This window comes from Rhinopithecus bieti, unplaced genomic scaffold (assembly GCF_001698545.2).
Source record: "Rhinopithecus bieti isolate Rb0 unplaced genomic scaffold, ASM169854v2 scaffold_51152, whole genome shotgun sequence".
In the NCBI taxonomy this organism is placed as follows: Eukaryota; Metazoa; Chordata; class Mammalia; order Primates; family Cercopithecidae; genus Rhinopithecus; species Rhinopithecus bieti.
The window spans coordinates 517,611-525,795 of NW_016820554.1; the positions used below are offsets into that span (position 1 = coordinate 517,611).

At 32.4% G+C, this 8,185-nt stretch overlaps 1 protein-coding gene across 2 annotated transcripts in view; it reads left to right on the forward strand.

Moving 5' to 3' along the window:
• Positions 1-8,185, forward strand: part of BRINP3 (BMP/retinoic acid inducible neural specific 3) — a 406,727-nt gene that overhangs the window by 265,055 nt on the left and 133,487 nt on the right. The gene's annotated exons all lie outside the window — the stretch shown is intronic.

Genomic DNA, 8,185 nt, shown 5'->3' on the forward strand with positions numbered 1-8,185 from the left:
GGCCTCTGGAAGCCACCATTCTACTCTCTATCTTCATGAAATCTACTTTGTTTAGCTTCCACATATGAGTGGGGACTTGTGGGTTAGAACATTTGCCTTTCTGTGATTGATTTATTTCACTTAATATAAAGGCCTCTTGTTCCATCCATGTTGTTGCAAATGACAAGATTTCATTCTATTTTATGGCTGAATAATATTCCATTGTGCATATGTACCACATTCTCTTAATCTGTTCATCCACTGACGGGCAGTTAAATTGAATCCGTATTTTGGTTATTGGGAATAGTGCTGCAATAAATAAGGGAATGCAGATATATATTCAATATACTGATTTCCTTTATTTTGGATATATATTCAGTAGTAAGATTAATAATATGGTAGTTCTACTTTAGGTTTTTGAGCAAACTCCATAGAGTTCTCCTTCGTGGCTCTACTAATTTATATTTCCACCAATAGTGCAGGAGGGTTCCCCTTTCTCTACATCCTCACCAGCACCTGTTATTGCCTGTCTTTTAATACAACCCATTTTAAATTGGGTGAGATGATAGCTCATTGTGGTTTTGACTTGCATTTATCCGATAATTAGTGATGTTGAGCATGATTTCATATACCTATTTGCCATCTTTATGTTTTCTTATGAGAAATGTGTGTTCAGATGTTCTGCCCAGTTTTCAATTGGGTTATTAGTTTTTGTTTTTCAAATTTTGTTGTAGTTATTGAGTTATTTGAGCTCCTTATACATTCTGGTTATTAATCCCTGGACAGATGAATGGTTTGCAAATATTTCCTCCCATTCTGTGGGTTATCTCTTCACTTTGCTGATTGTTTACTGTACAGGGGCTTTTTAGCTTGATATAATTCCATTTGTCTATTTTTTTGCTTCAGTTTCCTGTAATCTTGAGGTTTTACAAACAAACAAACAAAAAAATTTGCCCAGACCAATGTCCTATAGTGTTTCCTAAATAATTTTTTTTTTACTTTTATATTTTAAGTTTTAGATTTAAGTCTATAATTTATTTTATTTGATTTTGTGTATGGTGAAAGATAGGGGTATAGATTTTTTTCTGCATAACATTATCCAGTTTTTCCAGCAATAGTTATTTAAAAGATTTTCTTTTTCCCAACGTATGTGTAGTTTTGTCAAAGTTGAGTTGGCTGCAAATGTGTGGATATTTATGTGGGTTCTCTATTCTATTCCATTCATCTATGTGTCTGCTTTTATCCCAGTACTATGCTGTTTTGATTTCTTTAGCTTTGTAGTAAATTTTGAAGTCAGGTGGTGTGATAATTCTAGCTTCATTCTTTTTTGTTCATGGTTACTTTAGTTATTTGGGTATCTTTTGTTGTTCTGCATATATTTTAGATTTTTTTTTTCTATTTCTGTGAAGAATGTCACTGTTTTAATGGGGATTGTGCTGAATCTATAAACTACTTTGGTAGTATTGTCATTTTAACAACATTAATTATTCCAATCCACATGTATGAAATATCTTTACATTGTATGTGTGTTTTCTTGTACTTTTTTCATAAGAATTTCATAGTTTTTCTTATATAGATCTTTCCATTATTTGGCTTGATTGCTTTGAGGTATTTTATATAGCTGTAGCCATAGTAAATGAGGTTGCTTTCTTGTTTTTTCAGATTATTTATTGATTTCTGTAGTTTGTTTTGTATTCTGAAACTTTACTGAATGTTTTTACCAGTTTTAACATTGTTTTTATTGAGTTTTTTTTCTAGGTATGAAATTATGTTATCTACAAACAAGGCTAATTTGACTTTTTTTTTCTAATTTTTATGTTTTTTATTTATTTATTTTCCCTACTTGTTCTGGAGAGGACTCCTCATGTCATGTTGAATAAAAGTGGTGAAAGTAAGCATTCTTATCTTATTCCAGTACTTAAAGGAAAAGCATATCTCCAAAGAAAAGGTTATTTTTCTCATTCAGCACAGTGTTAACTGTGGGTTTATAATACACAGCCTTCAAAATTTTGAGGTGTATTCTCTTTGTACCCATTTTGATGAGAGTTTTTATCATGAAGTGTTGTTCAATTTTATCAAGTGCTTTTTTGGCATCTATTGAAATAATGATATGGTTTTTGTTCTTGACTCTGCTAATGCGATGTATCATGTTTGTTGATTTGAATGTGTTGAACAATCTTTGCATCCCTGGGATGAATTTCACTTGATCATGTTAATGTGTTGTTGAATTTGATTTGCTAGTATTTTGTTGATGACCTTTGCATCTCTGCTTATCAGTGATATTGACCTGTAGTGTTCTTATTGCTTTCTTGTCATGTTTTTGTCTGGTTTTAGTATCAGGGTAATGCTGACCTCATTAATGAGTTTGGAGTATTACCTTCCTTCCAAATTTTTGGAGAGTTTGGGTACAACTGATATTGGTTCTTTAAATTTTGGTAGAGTTAGCAGTGAAACCATTGATCCTGAGCTTCATTTTGGTGGAAGACTTTGTATTACCTCTTTGATCACCATACTGATTATTGGTTTGTTATTATTATTATTTTTTAATTTCTTCATGGTTCAATCTTGGTAAGTTGTATATGTTCAGGAATTTATTCATTTCTTCCAAGTTTTCCAATTTGTTGGCATGTAGTTATTCACCATAGTCTCTAACAATTCTTTGTGCTTCTGGGTTCTCAGTCGTTGTGTCTCCTTTTCCATTTCTGATTTTATATAACTAGGCATTTATCTTTTTTCTTAGACAAAGGATTTGTCAATTTTGATTAGCTTTTCAAAAGCCCAACTTTTTCTATCATTGATCTGATGTATTTTCTAGTATAAATTTCATTTATTTCCCTTTTCATTTCTTATTTTATTTATTTGCCTCTTCTTCCTTTATTCTTAACCTGGCTAAAGGTTTGTTAATATCTTTTTAAACACCCAACTTTTCCTTTTGTTAATCTTATATATTTTTTTAGTCTCAATTTTATTCATATCTGCTGTGATTTTTATTATTTATTTTGTTAATTTGGGGTTTGGTTTATTTTTGCTTTTCTAGTTCGTTAAGGTGCATTGTTAGGTTATTTGAAGTCTTCATACTCTTAATTTAGGCATTTATTACTATAAATATATTACTATATGTTTACATATTACTGTAAACATATTACTTCTTGATACAGATGTTAACTGTGTATCAGAAGTTTTGGTTTGTTGTATTTTTGTTTTCATTTTTTTTCATTTCCTTCTTATTTTTTTTTAATCGACCCACTAGCTGTCTAGTAGGATGTTTAATTTCTATATGTTTGTGTATTTTCCAAGGTTCCTCTTGTTTTCAACTTGTGGTTTTTATTTCATTGTGGTCAGAAAAATTACTTGATAAGATTTTTATTTTTTAATTTATTCAGACTTTTTTGCTGCTTAAGATATGACCTATTCTGAAGAATGTTCCATGCACTGAAGAAAATAATGTATATTCTGCAGCAGTTGGGTGAAATGTTTTGTTAATGTCATTTAGGGCCTATTAAATCTAGTGCATAGTTTAACTGTGCTCTTTCTTTGTTGATTTTCTGTCGGATAATATGGTCATTACTGATACTAGGGTGTTTAAATTCCACTGCTGTTATTTTATTTTAGTCTTATGTATATTTTTAGCTCTCCTAATGTGTGCTTTACATACTTATAGGAAACTCTGTTGTTGGGCATAAAAATATTGATAATTGTTATATTTTCTGGCTGAATTGACCCCTTTATCATTTTATAATGATTTCCTAAGTCTTTTAAATCTTAGATTTTTGATCTATTTTGTCTGATGCAGGTATAGCTACTCCTGCTCTTTTGTTTTCCAGTTGCATTGAGTATATTTTTCCACCCCTTCACTTTCAGTCTATGTGTGTCTTTCTAGGTTAAGTGGATTTTTTGAAGGCAACGTATAGTTGGGTCTTACTTTTTTATTCATTCAGCCACTGTATACATTATAATTGAGGAAGTGAGACCATTTACATTCAGTGTTATTATTGATAAATAAGTGCACACTACCGCCATGTTGTAGCTTGTTTTCTGGTTGGTTTTAGTCTCTTCCTCTCTTCTTACTTTCTTTGTGATTAAGTGATTTTCTTTGGTAGTGTGTTTTAATTTGTTACTTTTCATTTCCATGAACTTATCTCAAGTTATGAGGCTTACAAAAATTGTCTTATGGGTATAACAAGTTGTGCTAAAGAGACGACAACTTACCTTGGATAACAAACGTAAGAACAGAAACAAACAAAGGCAAAAAGCACGCAAAAAAATTTTACACTTTAACTCCACTCACCCACATGTTTACTTTTAGTTGTCTTAGTTTACTTTTTGTTTTTTGTTTGTTTTTGAGATGGAGTCTTACTCTGTCGCCCAGGTTTGAGTGCAGTGGCGCGATCTCGGCTCACTGCAACCTCCGCCTCCCGGGTTCAAGCTATTCTCCTGCTTCAGCCACCCAAGCAGCTGGGATTACAGGCATCCGCCACCACGCCCGACTAATTTTTGTGGTTTTAGTAGAGACAGGGTTTCACTATGTTGGCCAGGCTGGTCTCGAATTCCTCCATTTACAGATTTTTTAATGCTATCTCTTAAAAAGTTGCTATAGCTATTATTGTTTTTGACAGACTACTTGTTGGGCTTCATATAAGGTTATGAGAGAATTGCATAACAAAATTAAAGTGACAGAATATTCTGAGTTTGTCCTTGTACTTAATTTTACCAGTGGGATTTATACCTTGAAAGCTTTTTTTTTTTTTTTTTTTGGGCGTATTTGTATGCTTTTACTTTCATATTGAAGAACTTCCTTTATCATTTCTTGTAAGATGAATCTGGTGGTGGTAAATTTCCTCCGTTTTTGTTTCTTTGGGAAATAGTTTATCTCTTCATGTTTTAAGGATGACTTTGCCTAATACAATATTTTTTAGTTGCAATTTTTTTCCCTTTGAACACGTTGAAAATGCCATTGAGAAGTTTGTTGCCAGACAAATCGAAGCTCCTTTTATGTCTTTTATAGTATTTGCTTCTTCTTCTTCTTTTTTTTTTAAATTATACTTTAAGTTGTGGGTTACATGTGTAGACCATGTAGTTTTGTTACTTATGTATACATAGGCCATGGTGGTTTGCTACACCCATCAACCCATCACCAACATTAGGTGTTTCTCCTGATGTTAACCCTCCCCTACGCCCCCCAACCCGCGACAGGCCCCAATGTGTGATGTTCCCCTCTCTGTGTCCATGTGTTCTCATTGTTCCACTCACACTTATGATTGAGAACATGCAGTGGTTGATTTTCTGATCTTATGATAGTTAGCTGAGAATGATGGTTTTCAGCTTCACTCATGTCCCTGTAAAGGACATGAACTCATCCTTTTTGCTTCTTTTCTCTTGCTACTTTTAGGATCCTCTTTTTTTCATTGATCTTTGGGAGTTTGGTTATGATATGCCTTGGAGGTAGTCTTATTGGGATTGAATCTGACTAGTATTCCCAGATCTTTCTATACCTGCATATTTCTCAAGCTTTGGAAAGTTTTTCATTATTTATTTAGCTACAATTTTTACTCCTTGATCTTGCTCAGGTCACTTTTGAATACCAATAATTCTTCAATTTGGTCTTTTGAGGTAATTTTCTGTGTCATATAGGTGGTCTTTGTTCCTTTCCATGTTATTTTGTTTGTTTGTTTTCCTCTGACTATGTATTTCCTTTTTTGTTTTTGTTTTTGTTTTTGTTTTCAGAGTCTCACTCTGTCACCCAGGCTGGAGTGCAGTGGTGCGATCTTGGCTCACTGCAACTTCCACCTCCCAAGTTCAAGTGATTCTCCTGCCTCAGCTTCCTGAGTAGCTGGGACTACAGGCATCCACCACCACATCCAGCTAATTTTTATATTTTTAGTAGAGACAGGGATTCACCATGTTGGGCCAGGATGATCTTGATCTCTTGACCTCATAGTCCACCCACCTCGGCCTCCCAAAGTGCTGGGATTACAGGCATGAGCCACCATGCCCAGCCTTGACTATGTATTTTCAAATAGTCTTTTCGCTCACTGATTCTTTTATCTGCTTGGTCCATTTTACTGTTGAGACCCTCTAATGAATTACTCAGTTCAGGAAATGCATTTCGCTATTCCATGATTTCTGTTTGATTTTTTATTATTTTAATATCTTTGTTAAATTTCTCTAATAAATTTCAGAATTGCTTTTCTGTGTTGTGTTGGAGATCACTGGGTTTCCTGAAAACTGCTATTTTGAATTCTTGGTCAGAGAGCTCACAAATCAGCATCTTGTTTGGGTCAGTCACTCAATTTTTGTTCTGTCTTTTTGAAAAGGTCATGATTTCCTGTTTGCTGTTGTTTCTTATGAGTAAATGTTTGTGAATTGCATTGGAGGATTGATTATTAATTCTAGTTTTATCTGTCCAATTTGTTTCATTTATAGTTAAATATATTTGCTCCTTGATTCTTTGCTGCTAGATCATTGCTTTATTTTTGGCTCTTAATTATGCCTGAAGCCCCTATTTGCATTGCTGTTGTAAATATTGAGAGCTCTGGCTGTCCTGAATGGGGTTGGTCCCAAAGGGTTTATCCCAGCACTGTGTGAAGGTGACAAAACATGTTCCAGACAATAAAAAAAACACAATGATGGCTTCAACAAAGTATTTTGTTGTTGTTGTTGGAAATAACGCAAATTACACAATGAAAGGATAAATAGATTTAGGAAGAGTTAGTAAATGTAGGCTCCCTTAAGATATATTTGATCAAAATAGAGCATAAAAACAACCAAAATCATGGAAGAAGAGATTGGTGAATAGAAGGGACTAGAAAGGGGAGGGGAGGTATGAAGAGGTGATCATCAAATGTTACAAAGTTTCAGTTAGACAGAAGAAATAGGTTTTTAGATCTATAGCATAGCACGTTGACTATTGTTAATAAAAATATATGTCTCAAAATTGCTAACAGAATATATTTCTAATACGTTTCAAATATCCTCACCATAAAAATAAGTATTTGAAGTGGTAGATATGTTAATTAGCTTGAATTAATCATTCTTCATTATATATGTACATAATAACATCCAATTTTACCTCATAAATATATACAATTATAATTCTTCAAATCACAATAAAATACACGTCAATTAAAAATGATTTTAAAATTGTGGTATATTTACACACTGGAGTTGTATAAAGCTTGAAGGAATGGACTAGCCAAAATATGAATAAATCTCTGAAATATCACATTGAACAAAAGAAGCCAGACTTAAAGACACATATATGATTCCATTTATATTAAGTATAAAACAAGCAAAGCTTACCTGTACTATTACAGATCAGGGCAATGTTGCTTTTGTCTAAGGAAGGGCTGATGTGATGGATGAGAGTCTGAGAGGCTTTTTGGTACGAAAATTTATTATTTCTTTATCTACAGTCTGACTATATGGTGTATATAGTTTTGAAAATTCTGAGTTATACACTTACAATATATATATTTTCTGTATTCATGTAATTTAATAAAATAAAAAATAAACACTTTGGCAACTAAATAATCTGAAGGACATAATGACAGAATAATTGAATAGATTAATATTTCCAAAGTTCACTACATGTTATATGTTTAAATTTGTAGTGAATTGGTAAATATTTGATCTGGAGCATTCATTGACCAGAGATTTTGAAGTACTGATTAGAAGCCAGTCCTAACAAAAGTCAGACTTTTTAATCTTATCTCACATTTGGACTGTTCATCTTAGGTTTATAACCAAAGGCTCTTGCCATAGTGATTCAGTTATGTCAATATTGAGAAAACACTGATCTACAGAATAAATCTATTTTCTGATATAGTATCCCTGAAACTATTTCTAATATTGAAAATTACAACATTGAATTATTTGCTGTTATCAGTGGTCGAATGTATTTAGCTGATTCATATTTCACTTGAAAAGTTGCCCTACTTTGCTGTAAACTTAATGATTAATCACAGAAAAATATTGATATTATTTTAAATTTAAGTATATAGATAGTTAAATAATGAACCCAAACTTTTATTCATAAATTATATCTTCAGTAAAACCACATTCATTTTTCTTGGAACTAAACAATTGGTAAAATACTATATTTGTATTGGACTCCTTTTAAAACTAGTAAGATATAAGAAAGAGCACATGTAACAGTTTTGAGAAAAGCTTTTGGTTGTGAGAAACTTTTTTTTTTTTTTTTTTTTTT